The sequence below is a fragment of the Crotalus tigris genome, unplaced genomic scaffold (assembly GCF_016545835.1).
Source record: "Crotalus tigris isolate CLP2741 ecotype Arizona unplaced genomic scaffold, ASM1654583v1 scf7180000017861.769447, whole genome shotgun sequence".
NCBI classification, from domain to species: domain Eukaryota; kingdom Metazoa; phylum Chordata; class Lepidosauria; order Squamata; family Viperidae; genus Crotalus; species Crotalus tigris.
The window spans coordinates 475,604-502,698 of record NW_024096682.1 but is presented as its reverse complement, the minus strand read 5'-3'; the positions used below and the strand labels follow the sequence as shown (position 1 = coordinate 502,698).

At 35.8% G+C, this 27,095-nt stretch overlaps 2 long non-coding RNA genes across 3 annotated transcripts in view; one reads left to right on the top strand and one right to left on the bottom strand.

The window, feature by feature from the left end:
- The window catches only part of LOC120308067, a 150,867-nt gene that overhangs the window by 59,954 nt on the left and 63,818 nt on the right, over positions 1 to 27,095 (bottom strand). The gene's annotated exons all lie outside the window — the stretch shown is intronic.
- Positions 21,939 to 23,442, top strand: LOC120308070. Its single transcript, XR_005556735.1, has 4 exons — positions 21,939 to 22,393; positions 22,697 to 22,754; positions 22,994 to 23,041; positions 23,335 to 23,442. It is a non-coding gene; the product is annotated as an uncharacterized LOC120308070 (long non-coding RNA).

The window sequence follows — 27,095 nt, the reverse complement described above, 5'->3', positions numbered from 1 at the left end:
AAATCATTGGGAATTGTTTTTGTTTTCTGCCACTTTTCATATCATATGAAAAATGCCCTGACTCGAACAAAGCAGTACTTTAGAACTATGCATGGATTTTTAGGAAAGTAATTAAGTATGTAATATTTATTACTATACAAGAAAAATCAAGCTATATGGTCCTCTGACTCTCCAGATGTTACTGACCAGGGAAGAATCCAAGATCTGAAGGTCAACATTTGATGAACCATAGAACTTACAAAAAGTGCTATTTTGCTAATATCTCCTTAAGAGTGTATGTAAATGTCCATAACAATATTTCAAAAGTGCATACCTTAAGAGGTATTGCATGAAACTGACCAGCATTGTTTGGAATAGCTCTAAATATGCAGATATATCTTTAATATATATAAAGAAGCTTTTTAAAAATAAAATGTTTGGTTATTTTTAAAATCATCTAAATTGGTCTGCTGATTCTGTAACATATTATAATAAATGGATGCTTTGTTTAAGGTATATGGAAGCCTATGGAGTATTTGCAATTTGTCATTTTTGACAGTTAAGCCTTCATAATTACTGATTCACTACTATTTGACTGTTTTCATTTAAAAAGGGTTTTGTGCATATAAAATTATACAAAAGCACTCTGTCCTGTTGTTTCAAACTTTATGTGCCCAAGAGGATAATAATGAGAACAATGTGATGGCAGAGATGAGTGTCCACAATCCCATGTTTCATGTACATACAAATCTGGGGATGTCTACTTATAAGAGCATTTAAATAGACAAAGGGGGGGGGACACAATACAGCATTGATGAATACATCTCTAAATGATGTTTTTCCTGTGCAAATAACCCCAATGAATAGGAGTTCTTTTTTTCCTAAGCACAAAATAACATGGGATTCTTCAGCCTCATTCTCTAAATCAGGGTGGGGAACTATGGCCCTTTTATGGCTTGTGGACTTCAAATCCCAGAATTCTTGAGCCAGCCATGTTAGTTCAGGAATTCTGGATGTTGAAGTCCACAAGTCATAAAGGGCTGTAGTTCCCCACCTCTGCTCTAAGTGAACACTTTAATATCAAAATTGGATATTAGATTAAAATATTGTTAATCTGATCCCAGCCTAATTACAGAAAGAAATAATATCGGGGATATATCTTTGCTTTAATTACCTAGTCTGTTCATAGTGGCTTAAACTCAGCTATTTTTGCAGAATGCTGTTTTATTAAATTTCCCAAAAGCTATTATTTAAACCACATCTAAGGCACTTCCATTAATTATGGAGCAATGCTGGGAAAGATCCTGCTCCACCCATTACAAAATACCAGGCAATACAGAGTCATGGACAAATGTTGCTTCCTTGAAACATTTTGAAACAACCCTGCTAATAAATTAGGATAGTCTTGCAGTCACTTGTATCCCGTTGATATCTGGTATTCAAATAACAGATATGAAATATGAGAAATATGACATTTTGCCTGCCATTACTTGTACAATCACACTCACTCAACTGGGTTTTTTATCTATAAATTCAAATGTCATCCAGTTTAATATTTAAATCAAGTCTTACAGTCCCTTATATGTTATCCCTATCATGATCCTGAAATTATCCAGATAAGTGTAAGCTGCTCTCAGTAGACATTTATTTTATCTCAGTGTGGGCATTATTAATTTAATCGAGATTTCAAATAACACAGTGAATACAAACTCACTGGGATAAGAAGACAGGAGCAGATAGAAGAAAGAGAAGCTGAATTGTTGGCTAATATGGAAAAGATGATTTGAGTGCAGTCAAGAGGTTCACTTTGGATTGATATTTCACTTCATCATAAGACATGACTCGGTAATATACTGGTATCGTTTGACAAGTTAGATTTTACTAGCTAGTGAAAAAAATTGTACAATGTTTTCCATTTACACATGCATTCTCAGTTCACAGTTTGGCAAAGCTGAGTGTCTTATTTATCCTCCAACAGGATAAAATCTGTTTAAACAAGTGCTGTAGCTTTGGGCTTTTAAAAATATTGACTTGGAAAATTCCACTGTCATATTTCTCTGTGACCTACCTTACAATTTATATGGAGTAAAGAAAGATTGCTATAGCTTAATGCCCAGCTCATGGTTCACCTACAACTCTAAGTAGGGTTGGGAATTACTCCTATCTGGAGTCTTGCAAAGCCACTGTTAGGTATTGTGAAATCAACGTTAATCTAGATCAGTGTTTCTCAACTCTGGCAACTTTAAAATATGTGGACTTCAGCTGCCAGAATTCACCTGTCAGGATGTTTCTGGAGAATTTTAGGAGTTGAAGTCCATGCATCTTAAAGCTGCCAAGATTGGGAAACACCGATCTAGATAGACCAATGATTGGACTTGATATAATTCAGTGAATGGTTATCTTTCGCCATGCAGCTCTTTTTTAAAAATATTTTTTTAGCCCACCTTTCTTATTTTTATACCTAACTCAAGTCAGTGATATACCTAATACTTCTTTCTTCTATTTTCCTCACAACAACCCTGTGAGGTGAGGGCCAAGAGAAAGTAACTGGTCCAAAGTCACCCAACAAGCTTTCATGACTAAGGCTGAACTAGAATTCACAGTCTCCTGTTTCTTGCCTGGTACCTTAACCACTAGTTTAAACTGGCTCCAATTCATACTTTCTTGTTTCTTCTCTTTTAATTTTAAATTGTTATTGCTGTTAGTATTTAGAATCATATTCTGTCATTCTTCCAATTGCTTACAGTGCTTAAGATAAAGGTAAACTAGCATGTGATTTTAGTGATTATCTTCACAAGTCTGTGTTGGGAATTTTGGCAGCAATGTGTCATGTGGTTTGACTTTCCAGTCTAACCTCTCTATAGTCTTCAGATCTCCTGGTGGATATTCTATCAAAATACCATTCAGGTGCAATTCATGGTATAACATTTAAATAAATGGAACTCCTCTAAACAGAAATGCAATGTATGCTTATATGTACTTTATTCTGGAGATGTCCCAATTCAGAACCATTATGTTAAACTGGTTGTTCTTAAAAAATACACTCCTCTACAGAGGTGCCTGCAGAACGTATATGTCCTTTGCACCATGGAATGCATGTTCAGTATTTATTTTTTTTTGCAAAAGTTTGTGAATTCACAATAATATTGTCTAATTAGAAGTGACACTTCAACTGCTGGTCAGTTTATTAGATATCAATTTCTGAGAATACCTGTTTAGTGAGATGGCTCTGAATCTGTGTTTATAGTACTTTTCCTTCCCCTATCACACATAAGAATAATTTGGCATGTCTCAAAATTATGCTTAATTTTTAAAATGGGCTAAAGATGTCCAGAGATTATCTCTTGTGAACTAATTGTCCATCTCTTGACATCACCATTTTGGTGCCTGTTCAGTGGCAGTCAATACCATTCAAAGGAACTCTTTATTACTGATTATTATATGATGTTGATGATGATGATGATGGACCTTCACATGCCTCCCCATCCCAAATTGCATCTTGGCATCAAAAAAGAGACAGGAGGATAAAATTTGGAAATAAAATTGAGCATCATTAAATAAATTGATCGTGATTCAACAACAATGAAGATCGAGAGTAAGCCAACATTATTTTCAAATATCGATTACAATTAAGAAGGAGCAAAAATCAATAAATCCCCACTCTTGTCTTTGGCTTTCTTAACTTTTGACTCTGGTTCATGGCTGTTCTCCAGTACTAAAACTTATTAGCAGCCCTAAATTTAATGGCCAACAATACCTAGTAAGTCTGGAAGCTATTACATTTGAAACATTTTTGTGTGAGAAAGAAAAAAATAGATTGGTCAACTAAAATATTAAAACTGTTTGTAGGGGATAGATCAATAAAATAAGTGAACTTTTGGATGAAGTGTATTCTGGATAAATTATATTCTTTGAGCAGGAGGAGAAAACAAAAGGATGAGAAAGTTAAGGAAAAATGATCACATATTTGGAGACTTCAGCAAAGCACCTCTAATGCATAGGAATGAGCAAACACATTGTATACTAATATTCCTCATTTTATCAGAATTGCATGATGTGACTTTTAAAATGCAAACTCCTTGCTTTCATATTAGAGAGGTTTCCACCTAGTTCCTAAACTGACTGATTTATAAGATCTGAAGAATATTATTGCACTAGCATCTGCATTTAAATGCTTGTGGAGAATGATAAGGTTTGAATAGACAAGACCAAATTCTACACTGAAAGGATTATTGACAGAAGAAAATACTTGTAGCTCAGGGTTGAACTCTGGGGTCCTTGGTGCTCTCTGAACCTGGTGGTTTTCTTGCAGACATTTCTTTACCAAACTATGTAACATCAGCTGATGCATGGCAGTGTTACCTAGTTTAGTAATGAAACATTTGCAAGACAACTACCAAGCTCAGTGAGTATCAAGCATCAATCCTGAAAGAGACTGGACAGCCATTTATCTGAAATAGTATAGAGTTTCCTGCCTGAGCAGGGGGTTGGACTAGATGACCTCCAAGGTCCCTTCCAACTTTTATTATTATGGATCATCACACAGTCAGCCAGATGTTCAAACTGGATTTGGCATTTTGTCTACCTATTGAGTCCTTATCCAGGACCTGGGATAGGCAGATGTGGATGTTTGATGGTATTACAGATATCGTTGCAGGATGGAAGCAATTCCTAGTAAGGCCGCCTTTTGCAATTGACTAATAGCGAATTTGTCAATGCCAATGGTGTTCAAGTGGTGCTCCAGTTGTTTTGGGATTGCACCCAAGGCGCCTATGACTATTGGTACTACCCTTGCTTGAATTCTGAAGCCCCAGAGCAGTTTAATTTTATCATCATCATCATCATCATCATCATCATCATTATTATTCATAGGGTTTTTCTGTTTCCACAGGCTTTATTAGAGTAGCATATCCTTGGCTCTTATCAAAGCATTCAACAGGACGGGCAAAATTTTCTACACTGTTTTTGAAATGAGTGTTGGTTCTGTCTTATTTGAAAACATAAATATTTGAACATTGATAAATATTTAGCACAAAATTGGAGATCTATTTATGTACTCATTTCTCCCATATCATCTGATTTTCTTACTGACTTACCAAATAATTCTGTAGATGTTTTTTAAAAAATTGGAAAATTACAATGTAAGTTACAGAGAAATGCAGAAAACTAAAAATTAATTATGGGGAAGGGTTGCCTTTGAGTCAGTGTTAGCACCTGATGACTGCCTGGACTCAACCCTATAAATTTTCTTACAAAGATTTCAGAAATATTTGCCACTGCTTGCTTCCTAGAGCTGAGAGACAGTGACTGGCCCAAGGTTGTGCAGCTGGCTTCTTGCAGGAGTGAAACTGCAAGAATAAAACTGATGGGTTTTCTGCTTTCTAGCCTCATGCCTTAACCACTATACCAAACTGGCTCTCTCAGATGTGAGCCATTCTAAATATAATTGCACAACAGGACAACATGAATTGATTTACAAAGAGGATATGTAATTCCAAATTTACATTTAATTTCATCAGCCACCTTTACTACTGAGTTTAAGAAATATATTTCTTGTACAGTCTCACCCAGAATAAAATTTTGAATCATAGCTGACTGAATAATTACACATAGAAAGGAAAAGGAAAAAGGTGGAATCCAAGTACTTTTTTAAACAAAAATATTCTAGTTTGCATAGACACATCATCCACTTTCTGTAAAGATTTAAAAGGGCTACTGATTTGTCTTACTCTCAAATGTTTATTTGTTAGTCTTATATCCTGATTTTCTTCCAGGAATTCAAAACTTGTACTCAGCACTTCATTTTCATTATATCTTGTGTCATATCCAATTCTAAAATCAGAGGCATCATAAATCTGTTGAGTCAGAAGTAAATACCTTCATCTTAAGTAAATAAAAAATAAATCTTAATTTTGTACGTCATGATTGTAGATATAAATCATATTGTATCATCCATTATCTCCAAAGGTTAAGTCTAAAGTTGGGAATTTTAAACAAAAAAAAATCTTTATCTGAGATTTAAATGAATAAATGTCAATTAGCAATGCCTTGCAACTAAGTTTCAAGTTTCTTTACAGAAACTTTACAGAAGAGTGTTGGAATCTGTTTCATTTTGTTGTTTAAATAATTCCACTTGGTTGAGATATAAATTACACAAAATGTTTCACAATGGAACAAACTGTTCATACTGACAAAGAGAAATTTTTGAATATGTATGAAAGTTACTTTAAATCTCTATTCTTTTTATTTTGCCATGGAGATGGAGTTACAGAGTAATTGCAGTCAAGAATGGCTTAAAAAAATGCAAGTTGGTGCTTGAGAATTAATGAATTTGGCAATACAATGTCAAGTTCTTCTTTGTATTCTCAGCTAATGATAAAACAGAATAATAGTGGTTCCCAAAATACACAATTAAAGTAAATTGAAGACATTACATTCTTTCCAAATACAGGTACTTGTTTTATATTAAGTTAAAAAGTGATTATCTGAATAGCATTATTCCAATTCATTATTATTAGTAATTTATTAATTGATTAGTGTTATGATCATATTAAAAATATAAAAATGAAATACAGGATCTTATTCCAAGGTAAAATATATTTAAAAATGGAGTAATAAAATACATATGTGGTAAATACAAAGAATCAACATTCGGATAAGTACAGCTCCTTTTTACAGGATACCCCAATTTGTTCAATATAACAAGTTCTTAGCTGAACTGCCTTAACTATAAACTTAGCATAAACTCTGCTCATAACACATAGATTAGAGCCCAAGACAATGTTAATTGTTTAAACTCTAAACCTAAGAGTTGACAGTCAAACAAAACATGATCAATTTCTTTAACGGGTGGGGCAACGCCTATACACATCGTCTCATGATGTAGGAGGTGGCAGAAGTGCCCATATTTGACCATGGAATCCAGCAACTCAGATCTTGCTCTAGAATAGGCCCTTCTTGAAAACCCATGTTGGGAAATAATTTATCCAATTGGCTTACCCACTTAAATATGAGCCAGCAGTGTGCTACAGCTGCCAAAAAGGCCAACACAGTGCTAGGCTGCATTAACAGAGGGATAGAATCAAGATCACGTGAAGAATTAATACCACTTTACAATGTCTTGGTAAGGCCACACTTGGAATACTGCATCCAGTTTTGGTCACCACGATGTAAAAAAGATGTTGAGACTCTAGAAAGAGTACAGAGAAGAGCAACAAAGATGATTAGGGGACTGGAGGCTAAAGCGTATAAGGAACGGCTGCTGGAATTCAGTATGTCTAGTTTAATGAACAGAAGGATGAGGGGGGACATGATAGCAGTGTTCCAATATCTCAGGGGCTGCCACAAAGAAGAGGGAGTCAAGCTATTTTCCAAAGTACCTGAAGGCAGGACAAGAAGCAACGGGTGGAAACTAAGCAAGGAGAGAAGCAACCTAGAACTAAGGAGAAACTTCCTCACAGTTAGAACAATTAGCCAGTGGAACGACCTGCTTCCAGAAGTGATGAATACTCCAACATTGGAAGTTTTTAAGAAGAGATTGGACAGCCATTTGTCTGAAATGGTATAGGATTTTCTGCCTGAGCAGGGGGTTGGACTAGATGACCTCCAAGGTACCTTCCAACTTTATTATTATTATTATTATTATTATTATTATTATTATTATTATTATTGATCATCGCACAGTCAGCCAGATGTTCAGACTGGATTTGGCATTTTGTCTACCTATCGAGTCCTTACCCAGGACCTGGAATAGGCAGATGTGGATGTTTGATGGTATTACAGATATCGTCGCAGGATGGAAGCAGTTCCTAATAAGGCCGCCTTTTGCAATTGACTAATAGCGAATTTGTCAATGCCAATGGTGTTCAAGTGGTGCTCCAGTTGTTTTGGGATTGCACCCAAGGAGCCTATTACTATTGGTACTACCCTTGCTTGCTTTTGCCACAGTCTTTCTATTTCTATTTGTAGGTCTTTGTATTTTGTTATCTTCTCCAGTTCTTTCTCTTCTATTCTGCTGTCTCCAGGCACTGCCACATCCACTATCCAGACTTTTTTGTCTTTCTTATCGACAATTGTTAAGTCTGGGATGTTATGTTGCAGGTGCTTGTCTGTTTGAATTCTGAAGTCCCAGAGCAGTTTAATTTTATCATTTTCTATGACTTTCTCTATTTTATGATCCCACCAGTTTTTGCTTACAGGCAAATGATATTTTTTGCAGATCTTCCAATGCACCATTGTTGCTACTTTGTCATGCTGCATCAGTCGCTGCTTGTAATCAGCTGTGCAATCTGCTTGCAACAGCTTACCAAGTGGTCCACTGTTTCTTCAGCTTCTTTGCATAGGCGGCACTTACTGTCTGTTGCTGTCTTCTCAATTTTGACTTTGTATGCATTTGTCCTTAAGGCTTGGTCTTGTGCAGCCAGAATTAGTCCCTCGGTCTCTTTCTTCAATTTTCCTGCTCTTAGCCATTGCCAGGTTTTATTATTATCTGCTTTCCCAGCTATTTTTTTAATGTATTGGCCATGTAGTGCTTTGTCTTCCCATGCCTCTATTCTGTTCTTCATTTGGTCTTTCTTGTAGGCCAGTTTGGTCTCTCCAGTAGTCAGTAAGCCTTCCTGATATACTAATTTCAGTGCATCTTCATCATTGTTCTTCAGATATTCTTCCAAAGCCATTTTTTCTTCTTCGACCGTCTGATGTACTTGTAGCATTCCATGCCCACCTATTTGCCTTGGTAGATAAAATCTGTCAATGTCACTGCATGGATGAAGGGCATGATTCATTGTCATTATTTTTCTAGTCTTCCTAGCCATTGCTTTTAGTTCTGCTTGAGTCCAGTCCACTATTCCAGCTGTGTACCTAATGACTGGAATTGCCCAGGTGTTGATTGCCTTTATGGTATTTCCTCCATTGAGTTTGGACTTTAAGATCTTCTTCACTCTCTTGATGTATCCACCTCTAATCTTTTTCTTGACTTCAGTGTGCTTGATGTTGTCAGCTTGAAGGATACCCAAGTATTTGTAGTAATCTTCTTCATCCAGACTCTTAATGTTATTTTCGTGGGGCATCTTGATTCCTTCAGTTTTCACTACTTTTCCTTGTTTGATAGTAAGTGTGGCACATTTGTCCAAGCCAAACTCCATTACAATATCTTGGCTATATATACGGACAGTGTTGAGCAGCGATTCTATTTCAGATGATGTTTTTCCATACAGCTTCAGATCATCCATGTAAAGGAGGTGGGATAGTCTGGCAGATGTTTTTGATGTTTGATAGCCATGTCCTGAGTTATTCAGTATTGTTGACAGAGGAAACAGTGCAATAACAAATAGTAATGGTGATAATGAATCTCCTTGAAATATTCCTCTCTTGATATTAACCTCTCCCAGCCTCTCACCATTGATCTGCAACTGTGTCTTCCATTGTGCCATCGATCTTTGCACAAATTTTCTGATGTTTCTACTGACTCCTGTTATTTCTAGCACTTGATTATCCAGTCATGTGGCAGAGAGTCAAATGCCTTTTTGTAGTCAATCCATGCCACATTCAGGTTGGTCTTCCTTTTCTTGCAGTTTTCCAAGATCATTTTGTCTATTAGGAGTTGATCTTTTGTTCCTTTGCTATTGGGGCGGTTTCCTTTCGCTCAGGTGGAAAGAGATTGTTTTCAACTAGATGTTGTTGTACTGCATCAGCTACCGCACCAGTTAATAATTTGAAAGTTGTTGGTAAGCAGGTAATTGGCCTGTAGTTGCCTGGTGTTGCCCCTTTTGCTGGATTTTTCATTATTAGGTAGGTTTTCCCAGTTGTTAGCCACTTTTCAATTTCTCCTCCTTGTAGTATATTGTTGAACTGCTTGGCAATGAGTGGGTGTATAACAGTTAGATGTTTCAACCAAAACCCATGCAGTTCATCTTCACCTGGTGCTGACCAATTTTTGATTTTCTTTGCTCTTTTTTCTACCATTTTTGTTGTTATTACTAGTTCTTTCATTTCAACTTCTGTTTTATTTGCATCCACCTCTTTTAACCAAGCCGCATCCTTGTTGTATTTCTTTGGGTTATCCCATATCTGCTTCCAGAACTGCACTGTTTCTTCCTTGTCAGGTACTGACTGATTCCTTGCAGTTTCTCCATTGATGGATTGGTAGAAACGTTTCTGATTGGATTGAAATTGGAGGTTCTGCCTATAGTTTGCAATTCGAGCTTCATATCTACTGATTTTCCTGGCTATAGCTGTTATTTGTTGCTTTATTATTTCCAGTGCTTCTTTGATCTTCCTTGTTTCTAAGTGGTATTTCTTGATTAGGTATTCTTTGGTCTTCTTGTTCTTCAGCTTCTTTTCTTTCATCTGTTCTAGCTTGCTTGCATGTGATCTTAATTTGCTGATCTTATTTTCTAGTCTAACCTTCCATTTTTGTGGTGCACTGTTTGTTTGTTTTTCTTCTTTGTTGATTTTGCATCCCAGGTATTCAGTTATAACTGCAGTTGTGCTGTACATTAGTTGGTTTGTTTCTTGCAGTGAATTGGTGCTTATACTTGATATTGCAGTATTTGCATCTTTTAATGCTTGTGCTAGTTGTTTCTTTGGAACAAGCTTCAATGCAGGCAGCCTTATTCTGTTGTTTTTGTGCTGTTCTAGATGCTCAGTTATTCTTTGTTTCACTTCTTTTATTTCTTTAGTTAGAGGGTTTTGTTCTTCCTGAGGAAGAGGTATTATTATTATTATTATTATTATTGAAGATCCTCTGCCAGTATGTGAAAATTTTAATTATTGATTGGATATGTACCAAATCATGAATACTTGAAAAATCTTGGTATTCCAGCCTGTATGGGAAGCCCTTAACATGCATACTCAAAACTGAGAAATAGAATTCAATCCTCTCATAAGGAGACAGTCAACTATCCCAGGAAGCTGCTTTTAGTATCATGAAATGGCAGCAAATAGAGGTTTGGCATTTGAAGATGCATACTTGCTCAGTCTCTGACAACACCACTTTTTTTTCCCATGTATATGATGTTTTGCTTTGGATAAGGCTTGGCTTCTGTTTCTGTAGTCTGTCTCCTTCAATGCAGGGAAGTTGATTTAATGCTGGAGGGAGATGGATGATGGAGACAGTAGGAGGAAATGGCAGTCGTCAGCCTTCCTCTCCTGCCCTATGTGTTTATGCCGTTATTGTACCTTTGTCCAATTGCAAATCTGAAAATTTCTGAGTTACCTTAAAAGTTCAGATACTCTGCTCTCTGCCTCACCCCAGCTAGAGCCGTGGTGGTGTAATGGTTAGAATGCAGTATGGCAGGCTAGTTCTGCTGACTGTCAGAAGTTTGATTCTCACCGGCTCAAGGTTGACTCAGCCTTCCATCTTTCCGAGGTTGGTAAAATGAGGACCCAGATTGTTGGGGGCAATACTGTAAATTGCTTAGAGAAGGCTGTAAAGCTATCTGGATGACAAATTTCATCAGGAAAGTACTGTATTCAGTTCATTATGATTTTCATTCCTGTGGATCCTAGATGTTTGTCCACAAATTTTGGTCTCGGTATATTCATATAACATGTGTGCAATATGATACATATTTATATTTATAACTTCCAAATTTAAATATAGTCCCTGGTTGTCTGACAACAAGAAAGCAATCAAATCTTGACAGTGCCGTTAGTGTATCACTGATAGTGTCTCTAGGGTTTTCTAGAGCAGAAGTGAAATAAAACAAATGCTGTGTAGGAACAGATACAGTAATCAGAAACAATATAAAATAAATATAATTTTTTTTGTCATTATAGCAAAATTTAATTAGGTAAGATTCTTTTATTACTGTGATTATTATTCTGTAAAGTAGTGCCCAGGATGTTAGGACAACTGCATAATCTGTTTCTTTAATTTGGAAACTGAGAGGTGGAAACTTCTTTTCCTTGCTAAAAAGATGTTAGAATATCAGATTAAATGGGTGGCTGTTGAGTTTATGTTCAGTAGTGCCTCTTCTGAAATAGGATACATGGAGGTCAAACTTGGGCCAAACCAGGGTCAGTCCCTGCTGTTTTCTTGGTTTGGTAGTTGAGCTGATTTATTATTGGCAGTTGAAAACCACAGTCCTATTGCACTTTCCTGAATCTCTGGAGAATTTGTGAGCAGAGCAATCAATTTCCACTTAGCAGAAAGCTTCCCTGTGCATTGTAAATGAGCTAAAGCCTCTGTACATATAGCTGACTGCAGGGTGCTTCTTTCTCTATGCTTATTTGTAGTGTACAGACAGCTGATGTGGTGGTGTTTCATCAATAGCAATACTTAGAATACCCCTACTGTTTGTAATTTTCCATAATAATTACATACAATGAATGAGTTCAAACATCCCGTTTCCTTGTAATGATATACAACATCTGAAAAGCCATATATTTCCTTCTCTTGAGCTAAAGGTCAATTGAATGATCTGAATATTAAATGAAAAGCTAGCGTATCCTAAGACTAATCTGAAATTTTGCATATGTAATAAGGTGCAATCGAATCTGCAAAGTAGATAATGGATCCCATAGATAAACTATAATCTCCAGAGTTTCATATTTCATTAATAGAAATAAGAAAAGAACTAGCATTGAGATCTTCCAGAAAGATAAATATAAAGCAAAAATACATAGCTGCCTTCTGCCCATTTTGTTTTTCTATTTTTATTTTCATTTCTATCAACAAATGGGCAGTTTTAACAAGGGCTAGCATACATGCTGTCTGGAGGAGCTTGTTTTTGTTTCTAATATCCCCTATTAGGATATTACTGGCTATAAATGAATAAACAAACAAACAAACTGATAGGGTGTTCAAATTAGCATGTCTTCTCATATACTGTAAATAAATCAATATGAAGAGATCCACTCTCACTGTTATCTAGGAATACAAATCTAGCTGCAGGCTAGATTTATTGACATTACATACTAATTGATTGATTGATTGATTGATTAGATTTATACCCCAACGTTCACTCTACAAGTAGCAATTTAGTGCTTTGTCATTTGATTAAGTAGGAACACCATTGCCTGACCCATGATGAAGCATCATAATTTTAATTCATCCAATTCATGACTGGATGACCTGTTTGAGGGCACTCTTCAGAGCAAGAAAGTCCAGTTGCCTCATGAAAAAGCATTTTTGGGATAACTATGACCTGGATGACTGAGAATATCCATAGGCAGCTTTCTATGTTTCTTATCTAAAATAAGGAAACCTTTTTCTTGAAAAAATATACAAAGTTATCATATTTATTTAAAAAGTAGGATTGATCCTCATTTCAATAGCATACCTTCAAAAGAAATAAGGAGATGTGTTACAGTACACTTAGAATTTACTATCCCTTCCTACACTGCAGCTTTGTCTTTTTGGTGTGAGAAAGTTGTATATACCAACAGTTGGTATATGGAGTAACAACCTGTCCCTTTGTAATATGTTAAATGGTTTTTTGTTCTAGGTCAGGGCTGAATCCAGACTGAGCTTAATGAACGCTGTTACTTTACCTCTTGTAACACATTCTGAAAAATCATTCTTGGAAAGCATGAGGTGTGACAGATTTTAAAGAATAATAGCTCCAAAATAGTTTTTAAAAGTATATTTAGAGAGTCTTATATTTTTCATACAGAGGGTTTTCAAAGAAGAACCCTCTGTATGAAAAATATAAGACTCTCTAAATATACTTTTAGAAGACAATTATTTCATTGTCATGAATTATTCTATTTATCTATTACAGTTAATTTTAAGAATTCAGGTGAAACCAACAATGTAGAATGTACAGTATATTTTACATGAAACTCTTTGGAAAATTAAGTTTTAAAAAATATCATATCCTTTTATTCACCGCACTTCACTTATAATTCCATCATAACAACAGTTTTGACCATAATTTAGATCTGCACATGATCTGATCTGAGCTGAGCTCTCAAACATACAACAGGGAGAACATTATTTCATTTTCCATCTCAGCTGGCATTCAGCTTCTTAAGTGTACTTTTGAATTCATATTACAGTCAATGCCTGGAAATGCAGGAAATTGTAGCTTATCATTAGTTTGTGTACTGGTTTGTGAATTCAAGAATGTTGTTTAAGGTTCTTAAATAATATCAGAAAACTAAACTGACTCATTTTGATGTGTAACTTGCCACATTTTTATCTAGGTTTACCAGATCTGGACTGTAAAGTGGAAGAAAATTATAAAATGGTAGCAATGAAATACATAAAACCCTGCTACCATTTTAATGTTTATCTAGATTTTTATAGCCTAGATCTATTCCAATCATTGTTTGCATCCTAAAGTGAAAAAAAAACCCTTCAGTTTAATAGCTTTGCCAAGTTTCTGACTTCATCCCAAAAAGTATACTATATACTTCCCTTGATAATATTATGCCTTGTGTTTTAGAATATTCATCATGTATCAACCACCGAAGAAAGAGCTTTTGTACCATTTAGATTCCCATAATTTTCAATGAAAACATTTCATATTTTGCTGTAAATTCTAAATAATGCAACATCAAATGCTGATTAGTATAGGATGGGTATAGATGGACATGCAATGAGAGACATACCATGAGATTACAGTCTGTGTTCTTATTTTTAACCTTTCATTTATTTAAATGTTAGTCTTGATTTTAATGTGTATACATATATAAAATGTGTATATGTATGATTGTGTATACAGTATATGTGTGTGTGTTTATATACTATTTTAAGCCACCTAGAAATCCTTGAGACAGTAAGATGGCAGCATATAAATTTGATTGTGTGGATAGATAGATGGATAGATAGATAGATAGATAGATAGATAGATAGATAGATAGATAGACAGACAGACAGACAGACAGACAGACAGACAGACAGACAGACAGAGGTCTTAGCACTAGAGATACAACATAAGAATTACTTAAAATAATGAAAGTAATACTGAAGTTCTCATAGGTTTATGTCACATCTTCTTCACTATACTTTTTATCCTCCCAGAATCCTCTAGTCTTCTTCGCTTAAACTTCATAATTCACCAAAGTCAATAATCTAAACAAGAAGTCTGAATTGTCTTCTATTATTTTCAGGAATAAGAGAAATAGTACAAAACAAAACAATCAATAAAATATAACCTCTTAGCCAGTTTGTCTGCAACTGAAATGATGTGTAGTTAATTATGGGGGGAAACTGTGGAGGAAACTGCTTCATAAAAAACAAAATCTTCATGTTTTTTAAACAATTTGCCATTTTCACTGTAAACCTTCCAGTAAATCCTTTGCAGCCTATTCAGTACCATGCTTATAAAATTTTAGGCATCTTGGGTTAATTTTGAAAGACAGGGAAAAATAAAGCTCAAAATGGAAAGTTGGTTTTCCAGCTTAAACTATGGAAAGAAAAGGAATAGGAAAGATTACCAAGATAAACAGTGAATGTTGGCTGTGAAGAAAATGCTTATTTTAAAAATAGTACCTCTGATCTCATTCAGTTTCTGGTAATAACCTCAAAGAGGTTATTATCTTAAAGAGCCTTCGGGTAGATTTTTAGTATAAGTTATTGTAAAACCTTTTGATAAATAAAATGTACTAAATCTATCCATAACAGTTAAAAGTAAATCCTTGAATGTCAGTAAAAACCTACTTCCAGGAAAATTGGTATAAAGGTGAAGTTTTAGTTATTGTAAATTCAGATCAGAAACTCTCCAATTCCTTATTTAGTACTTATTGAGGATGTTTGGGGTTTTTTTTAAAAAAAGATTTTATTGAGTACAAGGGAAAAAAAGGATTAAAAACATTGAACATGGTAAATCATCTTTGACTGACATCCCAGTCCATATTGTACATTAATTACATATAATATATCTATATACAACTATACATTTCTGGTCTCTATCTTAACTTATCTCTTTACTGTGACCTCCATTTTTTTTCCATCCATCTATAAAATTTATTCCATATTCGATAAAATTCTGTTTCTTCCTGATTTTTTAATCTTTTAGTTATCCTGTCTAATTCTGCGCAATACATAATTTTCTTTATTAGTGCTTCCCCACTTGGTACTTCCATTGCTTTCCACTTTTGAGCAAATAGTATCCTTGCCGCCGTAACCACATGAATAATTAATCTTTATAATCTTCTTTATTTACATTTTCCTCTAGTATTCCTAATAGTAATGTCTCAGGTTTGTATTGAATGTTTTGCCTAGTCATTTCTATTGCCCATTCCCAGACCATACGCCAGCACACATGTGCCTCTCTACATGTCCACCATACATGAAAAAAGGTGCCCTTTTCTTGTTTGGGTTTGTTTTGATTTGTAGTAGCTGGTGTTTGTAATTCCAAACAGCAGATACAAAACTGCCAGGGATAATCCTATGATGTAGTGAGTAAATATGCAAATACATTGATCTAAATGGAACCAGACAGAATAACTTCCTAGCATGAAAGATACTGTTTGTAAAAAAAAAAAAAAAAAAGGTTCCTGAGGTTTATTCACAGACAGTTTTGTTGTGTGTGTATATATATATATAGAAGGCATACTGGGCAACTTGCCCTTCCTTTAACTTCATGTTTCAAGGTTTCTACTCTTGTGGTTTTCTTCAGAACTAAATTAAATTTTGCTATGTGTATATTCTAGCCACCCTTAACCAATGATGTTTCATTTACCAACACACATTGGGAAGATTTCTGTCTACTGTTCTGCCTCTCCCTCATTTGCTATTCAAACAAAGAGTTCAAACAGTGTTTCTTTCTATTTGTTCCCTTCCAATAGCATCCATGTTGTTTTGCAAAATACTGGAGGCCCTTTTTTAAAAAGGAAAGCCTGTTGCCCACTTTCGGTTTGATGATGTGGCATATGCTCTGCTGACTTGCCTGGAGGACTTGCTGACAAAGCATCATACTCAAACCACTTTGCAATTATTTTATGTTTATTTTCCCCCAAGAATAAATGCAGGATATTCATTTCACCAGAACTATTCAGTTTTGCAGTGGTCTTCATTTCTTACATTGTGCCTGTATACAACATTAGGGGGAATCAATGCAGCCATTTCTTGTCCCTTATTCTCAAGCATCTATCTATTTAAATTGTGGGGTACTTGGTGCTCTCTGAGCTAAGTAACATCGTCAGTGCTAGAAGGGAGTGGATTTGCTCTCTTTTTATATCCCAGTGTTGATGGGAGTGATTCCTTGATTAGGCTGTTATTTACTATTAGCTTGTTTGTCTGCATTTGTACAGTAGTTCCTCGATTGGAGTATTGTTTACTTCTTGATTGCTGGTCTAATATAAATCTTGGTGTTAATCTCTGCTCATTTAGGCATTGATTTCTGGTAGGGAGGTGTTTTGGGACCAAGTATGGATCCGATATGTAAACAATACCTTTGTCATAATAAAAAAAATCAGGTAATTATAAGAGGGGGGGAAAGTTGCTATAGTCATTGGCCTACTGTCCATTTGCCATTTTTTGACTCTATCCTCCTTCTCTAGGAATGACTTTGTTGATAGCATGAAGTAGCTATTTCTTCCCTTAAATATACTGTATCCTTGTTCACTTGATTTGCACAAAAGTTTGAATGAATTATTTACAGAGGTCAGCTTGTTTAGAAAAGTGTCATTTATTTTCTCTTCTGCCCTTGAACAATAGCAGAAGCCAACACAGTCTCCAGTCTACCTTGTTTTCTTCTTTCCTGGACAAGAACTAAGCTAGCTGAGACCACACAGAGGAAAGATGCAAGATAATTTCTCCTGAAGATTTAACTGGCTTTGTACTAACTTTTCCTCCCTTCTCATTCTCAGAATTGGACAAGAAGTGAACACTAGTCTGGAAATAAATTGAAATGATTGACCTAATCCTCAAAGGCTATAATTTGTTTGAAAAGAACCTGGAGCATTTTTGAATAAGATTGAAACTGCAATGTTTGACAAATATATAATCTTTATTAAATAAAATATCTCAAACAAAATTGGATACTCCAGCATTCAGCAAGACTTACCCTCTATGAAACAGTCAGCAAAATCAATAGGAAAATATTTTGATAATATAGAGAAATATCAGGATAGCCAGCTCACAGTCCTTATATGGCTCTTGTATCAATTTCAAATGTCTTCCAATTAGGGCTGAAATATATGGGCTGAAAAAATCCAGATAAGCACTAGATGGCAGCAAGCAAAGAATTACAGTTTTCTATACTTATTTACTGTTATTTAGTGGTGTTCTGATTTTGCATCTATATATGATAACTTAGTATTCCTACTAAGTCTAGTCCTAAGACATGGTTAATAACCTACAGTTTAAATTGTACACATAAAAACAACATATGAATTTCATACACATTTCATTATAATGTTGTCCCTCAAGCATATTTCGGAAAGTAAAATATGTGTCTTGTAGTTCTGCTTATGAAACTTTTTCTCCTCTTTAATGTTCTTTGGCATGTGCTTAGCAGCATAAACATATAATGCAAGTAAAGGACTTAAATCTTTATTTTCCCCCTTATTTCAGACACATTCATTGTGTGCTAATATGAATTGCCTGTATATGGTCAGTCATCAAAGAAGATAAAGTGAATTAACGCTGCCAGAAGAGAAAAAGCTTTTTCTTTCTTTCTTTCTTTCTTTCTTTCTTTCTTTCTTTCTTTCTTTCTTTCTTTCTTTCTTTCTTTCTTTCTTTCTTTCTTTTTCTTTTTCTTTTTCTTTTTCTTTCCTTTCTTTTCTTTTTTCTGCCTAAATGTAATAGACTTAATGGCCAAATTTCCCTAATTTGAATTGTCCCTACCTTGTTCTTTTAAAAAGTTTTTTTGAGTTCAGAACTTCTTAAATGCTTTAGGATTACATGGTCCATTAACACATTAAAAATCTTACAAAATACTTATTTAATTTAGGATATTATAATTAAAATACTAATATAAAATCATATAAGGAGAATAGAATCAGTGTAGTCATAATAGGAATCATAGAAGAATCATTGAATTGTCGAAGTAAAAAATGTAGAATTCTGGAGCTGGAAAGCCAATTTCTCTGCTTCAATGGATCCAGGAAATGGTAGCTCACCAAATCTCTGGGTAAAACTTTTCATTGCCAAATTGTTCTTATTGTTGGGGAAAAAAATTCTAACATTTGATCAAAGCTAGCATTCCTGTAATCTAAATCCACTGTTCCATATCCTTCACGCTGGAATAACAAAGAGCCGAGTGATGTTGAAAGAGGCAGTTCCAAAAATCCTTTGTATGTTCTAGTTCTGGATTTCTTGCCTAGAACCAAAGGCAATGGGGAGGGGAAGCTGGATAAATGATGAAACAAGCATCAATTTGGTTTGACACAAGCTCCACCCCTTTTGTTTGGGCACTGCAATGTAGAAAACGAGTGACACTTTTGTCATGTCATGACATTCGTCATGGAACCATTTTGCTTGTTAGAACACCTCTGCACACAGCAGGAGTTAGTGGCCAGATTAAAAATTGGAAATTCTGCAAGAATTATTCTAAACTGTTTTCTATATTCAGTTCTTCTCACTGGAGCCGGGACTTTCATGAAATTCAGTTTCATGACAGATGAAACTCATTGATGTTGCTTCTTGGTATGAATTTTTAAAATGTCACATTTAAAGTTTGACACCTGAAGCTTGTTTCTGTAAGACTCTTATGCCTCCAGTATAGTGACCAAAAACTGCTAATGATTCAGAATGAATAGTTGGCACATTTTGATCAAATAGTATTCAAAGGCCAGATTAAAAATTGAAAATTCTGCAAGAATTATTCTAAACTAGAATAGAGTACTTGTCATTTTTTCCCCAACTTCTAATGTTTAGCTGTCATCTCAGTTTGTGTGATTAAAGGAAAAGTTTTCTACCCTGAAAACCTCTGCCTCCTCATAATATTCCTTTTCTACCACATTTGCATCTCAACTTTCTTCTAAGGCATATAGATAGTTAGATCTCTGGTTAGATCAATAGACATGCCAGGTTAGAATGAAAGAAAGATTCACACATTGCATTATGTCGTGATTTGTTTTGGATAAACCATGACAACTGAATTCACAGACATTTTATTTATTTATAAAATTTATTGGCTGCCCATTTTACCACAGGGTAACTCTGCATGGCTTACAGTTACATATTAGTTAAAACAAAATGTTAAAATCAAACCTGAAAACCAAAGACACATGGGGAAGGCAGTATGGGGGGGGGGAGGTGGGATCTTTTATTACTCAATCAACCACCTCAATTGTGCTGTTCCTCCACTGGGGCCCCAAGCTGACTGGCACAGCCACGACTTTAGGCCCTTATAAAAAGATAGGAGGGTTGGGGCCAACTTCACATCGGGGGGGGGGGCAAGACATTCCAGAGAACAGGAGCAACAGCAGAGAAGGCCCTCCTCTTGGACCCTGCCAGCCATGGATTCATACCAGTGGTGGTATGAACTAATTAACTAATTAATCATTAAAGTTGTCTTCAAAGCTTGTTTTCCAAAATGATTATTTTGGTTTACAGAGGCTTTGTTTCTCTCCATGATGAAAATACTGTTTGATTTTTCTGATTCAAACAATGGGTTACATAGTTGCTCAGTCTTTGCTAAAATGTGAGCAGTACATGTGGGCTTGAATATTTGTCAGAATTAAGAGATTTTTTACTCAGTTGGATTTTTAACATTATTAATGAATATATAAAAGCCAACTGGGAAACTAACATGAATCCTCCAGTAACATTGTGGAATAATAATAATAATAATAATAATAATAATAATAATAATAATAATATAATGGCTAAGAGCAGGAAAATTGAAGAAAGAGATCGAGGGACTAATTCTGGCTGCACAAGACCAAGCCTTAAGGACAAATGCATACAAAGTCAAAATTGAGAAGAAAGCAACAGACCATAAGTGCCGCCTATGCAAAGAAGCTGAAGAAACAGTGTACCACTTGGTAACTGCTGCAGGAAGATTGCACAGACTGACTACAAGCAGCGGCATTACAAAGTAGCAACAATGGTGCATTGGAAGATCTGCAAGAAATATCATTTGCCTGCAAGCAAGAACTGGTGGGACCATAAAATAGAGAAAGTCATAGAAAATGATAAAATTAAACTGCTCTGGGTCTTCAGAATTCAAACAAACAAGCACCTGCACCATAACACCCCGGACTTAACAACTGTCGATAAGAAAAACAAAAAAGTCTGGATAGTGGACGTGGCAGTGCCTGGAGACAGCAGAATAGACGAGAAAGAACTGGAGAAGATAACAAAATACAAAGACCTACAAATAGAAATAGAAAAACTGTGCAAAAGCAAGCAAGGGTAGTACCAATAGTAATAGGTGCCTTGGGTGCAATCCCAAAACAACTGGAGCACCACTTGAACACATTGGCATTGACAAATTCGCCATTAGTCAATTGCAAAAGACGGCCTTACTAGGAACTGCTTCCATCCTGCGACGATATCTGTAATACCATCAAACATCCACATCTGCCAGGTCCTTGGTAAGGACTCGATAGGTAGACAAAAATGCCAAATCCAGTCTGAACATCTGGCTGACTGTGTGATGATTAATAATAATAATAATAATAATAATAATAAAGTTGGAAGGGACCTTGGAGGTCATCTAGTCTAACCCCCTGCTCAGGCAGGAAACCCTATACCATTTCAGACAAATGGCTGTCCAGTCTTTTCTTAAAAACTTTGTATGAAAGTAGACAAAGAGGTAAACCTGCACATTGATATTACTAATGAATAAAACATTTTGTTCATGTTGGGAATGTTTTGGGGAATATTAAATAAACATATTTTTTTTGTGAAAATCCTTACCTCAATCCTTGATTATTCTTCTCTTCTTGAGAGAAGATAGGTTCCCTTGTAATTGCTCTCTCAAAAGCATTTCTATATTGTATGATGGAGTTGTAGAGACAAATTTCCCTATTATTCCTTAAAGAAGTGGCACAAGAATACTAGTTGATGAAAGAGGAGCAGAAACCTTAAGCCAAAAGGTTCAGAATTTACAGTTCAGAAAGTTCTTTCCAGCTGGCCCTGATCTCCACAGCAACTATTGTCAGATAGCTCTTGTGCTGCGGTCAAGCAATTCAATCCAATTTCTTTCAGGCAGGAAAGAAAACAGGAGAAATGTGTTAATAATTTGAGAGAAAGGATGAAATTGATTAAGGTTTACATGATTTGATGATCAGGTAGCAAAGAATTTTCTTGGGGGAAAAAAGTCTTTCCAGCTGCTGGTGACAGGCAGTGAGAATCAATTTAATGGAAATTTGTTACAAGAAGAGTAAAACAATCTGAGACTCAACAGTCTGTGAAGAATATCAGTGTCTAGCAGGTCATGAAATACTCTTAAGAATAAATAGGCGAATTCTCATAACCAGCTTCCCCCCTGCATTTATTTTTACCCCCTCAAAAATAGCAGAAAATCTTCTATAAACAAACTCACTACATTATGATCAGAAAAAGTCTTTGGTAAGATTTCTACTTTCTTAGTAACTTGGTTCTTTGAAATCCAAATCATATCTATTTTTGAAATTCTTTCTGAAATATACATATATTCTTTAAATTTACTTTTTGTTGTTGTTACACAACCTCTATCCTTAAATGGTCCATCAAAGCTAAAAAAGCATTTGGTAATTTGCCTTACGTAATTTTAATACTTTTTTTCAGGTATTTTATCCCACTGTAAAGAAATCATTCCATTCAAATCCCACATTAAACACCAATTTTTATAAGAAAAACATTAATTTTGCCATATGTTGCTTGTTCCCTCAGGTTTGAGAAAGGATGATTGTCCTACTGCTGGCATAACAAGGCCGCTAAGGAGGGAAAGGTAGGTACAGAGATTGAGTAACAACTCAGAAAATCAGAAGCAGAGCCACTCCTTCTGATGAAGTTTTTTCCAATGAAATGTGAGTTAATCTAGTAGTGACTGTGCAGGATTCCCATGGTAAATAAGATTATTTAATTTTCAATAATGTAAATCTTTGGGGATTTTAAAACAATTAGTGGGACTTTGTTCCTTTTATGGAGGTGTCAAAAGAAGGTTAATTATTGATTTGAATCCAATAGATGCAGCTCTTCAACCTGAAGAAATGCAGCACTGATATCAAGCTAGTGGTCAGTACTTTGAACATTGTATTTTTTCTTAAAAAAAAACAAAACAAAACAAAACAGCCCTTAGCTTCTTAGAAGCATTTGTTGAAATAATTCTTTGAGCTTGCTCCTTTATCTGCAAAGTTATCAAGGATTCATCTGGATATAATATCAAAGGAGCCATCAAGATATCTAATGTACTTCAAATTTAATGACTTCCCAATGGTTTAAATGGAATTGGAGTTAAAAAATAAATCAATTAATCAGCCAGGTTTGCTGGCCAAAATGTGAACAGAACTATTTTGTCATCCCTTCAGAACATGGGACTGTATTCATACAGCTGCTGTACCATATTCCCTTCCAATCCCAGAACTGACTGGAAATCATGATACTCTGATCTTGCTGCCCTCACAGTCCACTCTAACCAGGTATGTATGAAATAGGTTTCTGCTCTTCTGCTAGGCATACAACATGATGTGTGGTATCTCATAATTGACATCTTCCTCAACTGAAAATCCAGCCCTGCTTTGGCGTATGGGTGTTAGGGATTCAGACTTCTTTTCTGCTGGTGAGAGCCAGCTATTGCAGAGTAAAGGAAGGAAAAAAAAATCAATTCTGGCCTTGAAGGACAGGTGCACTGTCACAAGGCCCAAATGAACTGATCTGACTACTAACCAGGGCTGTTGTGTTGAGATGTGAGACAACTATAGATGTGAGCAACTAGAGCTCTGGGAGGGGAGACATTCATTTCCTCAGTTGCTGGGAGACAATGTGCCCGCCCAACCTAAAAACTGGAGAGAAAAGGAGATAAAAAGTCTGCACAGAATGAACAAAATGGCTGGACCATGACCCAAGAGGGGAAGGAGGAACTTGGCTGGCTATAGGTGGTGGCTTCATCCAAGCCATCCAGAATATTTTAGGAGTTGGGCAGCTTTAACAAATCCAATTAAGTAAAAAAAAAAATACATTCTAATTCTTCCTCTGAGAATGCATTCTTTTGATTTGACACCCAGAAACTTCAGATCTATCTAGGAAGGACAAATATGTCTCCTCACACAAAACAGTTTGGGCTTTGCAAAGTTTGTAGGCTTGCCTTCTGTGAGGCAAAAGCATTTCAGTGAGGCAGATTATAGTTGTTCCACAAAATCCCGGGGTTTACTTCATGGGTCCAAGACATAAAGGCAACCACAGGAGATGAAAATAAAACCTCAATAAAATACATTATTTTGTGCCTGAAATTCAATTTCTGAATTTTGCCATATTAAAAAAAGAGGATAAGTTCTGACTGAGACAACTTTGAATTGGAAAAAAAAAATTCAATTTGTGATGCCAACAGTCATGGTTTCAATGAGTGATCTCATATTTTCAGCATGTATGTCGGTATGTCCCTGTGGAAGAAGGAGGAGGAAAAAGAGGAGAAGAAAATTCATTGCCTGTAAATTGTGTGATACTATTGTTTTATTGCCATTAAGAAACAATAAAGTAAATATCCATCAGGAAATTCAAACTGTATAAATGGCAACATACCAGAAAAATGTTTCTCATTCCCTTTTAATAGTGAAAAGCAACATTCTTGGATCATTAATTTATAAATATAATCAAATATTGGGATAAATAACAATGAGAGTTACTAATGAATTGGCTTCCCTCATCAATCAGTAAACCTATATTCTCAAGCAGTAAAGTCAGTATTTTTTCCATCCAAAAGTTGTTATGGAACAGAGAAGGACTCATCCATCCCTACCTCCAATCCCCTATATGACTTAGCGCCAAAATGGCCTGCTTACTCTTTTGTGAGGACATGCCCCCAAGAGGAGGCCTCCATCTTAAGGCCCAACTGCCTCAGAAGCAGGCTGGAACTTGAATAAAGAGATGGGCAGGAAAATAATGCTTTTCCTGCTATTGGAAGACTATGGAGAAGAGCGGTTCCTTCTCCTCTGTTGCCTGTCTTCCTTGCCATTCCCCCAGCTTTCTATATACCACACCCCTTCACCCTTTGCTGCTCCCAGCCAAACATGGACTTTCTCAAGGGCAGCTTTCTGGGACATCCACAGAGAAGAATCAAAAACATCAAGATGATGATCACAAGTATATGATTGAAGTGCTACCCCCTTTTAACATTTTTATCTATTAAACACATTTATATAGGTGTCCAATTCACACATAGGTGACTCAGGGTGACTTGCAAATTTTTTGCATGCATACTGTGCCTGGAGAAAGGAGCAGGGTTTTGAAGCTGCCATTTTGACTTTTTTTAACCCTTCTCCTCTCATGTCTCTGGCATCAATTAAGCTGCAACTGCTGTTGTTGCTCTCCAGCAAATGTGAAGAACACTTTTTATTAGTACACACTTGTTGGATAGAGATTTGGTTTGACTCCTTAAGCCAGTTTGGTGTAGTGGTTAAGTACTGGCTTAGGAACCAGGAGACCTTGAATTCGAGTCTCTCCTTAGGCATGAAAGCCAACTAGGTGACCTTAGGCCAGTCACTCTCTCTCTCATCCCAAACCACCTCACAGGGTTGTTGTTGTGGGGAAAATAGGAGGAGAAAGGAGTATTTATAAGTAATTATAAAGGCAGAATAAAAATCAAATACATAAAATAAATAATACTCTTTGCGAGACTCCTACACCTCATTTTGAAGCTGCTCCCATAATGTTGGGTTGTTTTAAAACTGAGTCACCTTATTGCATTAGGATGAGAATTGGCTGCAAAAATGGACCATTTATTTATTTTGCAATCTTGAGGCTTGTGAATAGTGAGATTTTTAGTTAAGTTTGCTCTTGTTTTACTGTATCTCCAGGATCTTGGGTGCAAAACTGGCTCTGTTCCATGTCCTAACCTAACTGAAGGAATCCAGGCAATCTAATCAGTGAACTCCATCTTATATCTGCTATTCAGTTTCACAATCCCTGTAAAAGTAACTGACAATTTTGGTTTTCTTTGCTTACACATGTCTGTGGAGATTCTCAGTCATTCATAGTTGTCCCAAAGGTACTTTTTCAAAAGGCAACTGGACTGTTTCTTCCTTGAGGGGGAAGAAGAAGATGTTTTGCTTCTCATCCAAGGAGCTTTATCAGTTCTGGCAGGATGGTGGGGGCTATAGAGGGATATGTTCTGACAGAATGGGGGAAGTGGTTGGAAGAATCATATTTCTTTGTAGTCATCTTACACAATACAAGCAGTGACTACTTCTGGGTGAACCTTTGCCTCACCTATTTCCTACCTGAGCATTTGATCTGAAGAAAATAATTATTTTACTTCCCCAACAACCTGAAGTGCTTAACTACACTACAGTTGTCAACCAGCCACCCAAATTGACAGTATTTTGATAGTTACTGAACTCCATTCCTCTCTCTCTCTCTCTCTCTCTCTCCCTCTCTCTCTCTCTCTCTCTCTCTCTCTCTCTCCCTCTCTCTCTCTCTCTCTCTCTCTCTCTCTCTCTTACTTCCAACTCAACTTTCTCCAGACACACAAATCTGAATGAGGAGTGCTTACTTTATATTTGTTTTCTTTAAAATGAGGTGAGGACAAAGGTGGGGGGGAAGGTATTACTATTTTCAAGAGCAGTGATAATGAATTGAAGATGATTCAGGATTTGTCAGTGATGTGACTGGTGGACATGCAGTGAAAACCATAGGTAGAAATCCCTTTAGAATAATTGCAGAATAATTTAAAAAGGATTGGACAGCCATTTTGTATGGTATAGGGTCTCCTGCTTGATCAGGGATTTGGACTAGAAAACTTCCAAGTTCTTTTCCAATTCTGTTGTTCTATTATTCTGTTAATTGTGAACACTTCCTATCTGCAGTTAATCAATATACAATTATAATAAATATAAAAACAGGAATAGAAACAATAAAAATACTTAAAATATTTCTTCTTCCTTCTTGCTTATTCAAGTAAGCATTTCTATTCCTGTTTTTTTCAATAACCTCACCAAAATAGATTTAGTGCAAGGAAGAGAAATAGCCAAAGAACAGGGATAGTATTCCAAGCACTTGTTTATTTTCTTGCTTTAAAAAAAAACAAATTAGCATTTGAATTCTTCAATTCATTCAATTCTTTGAATGCTTACTG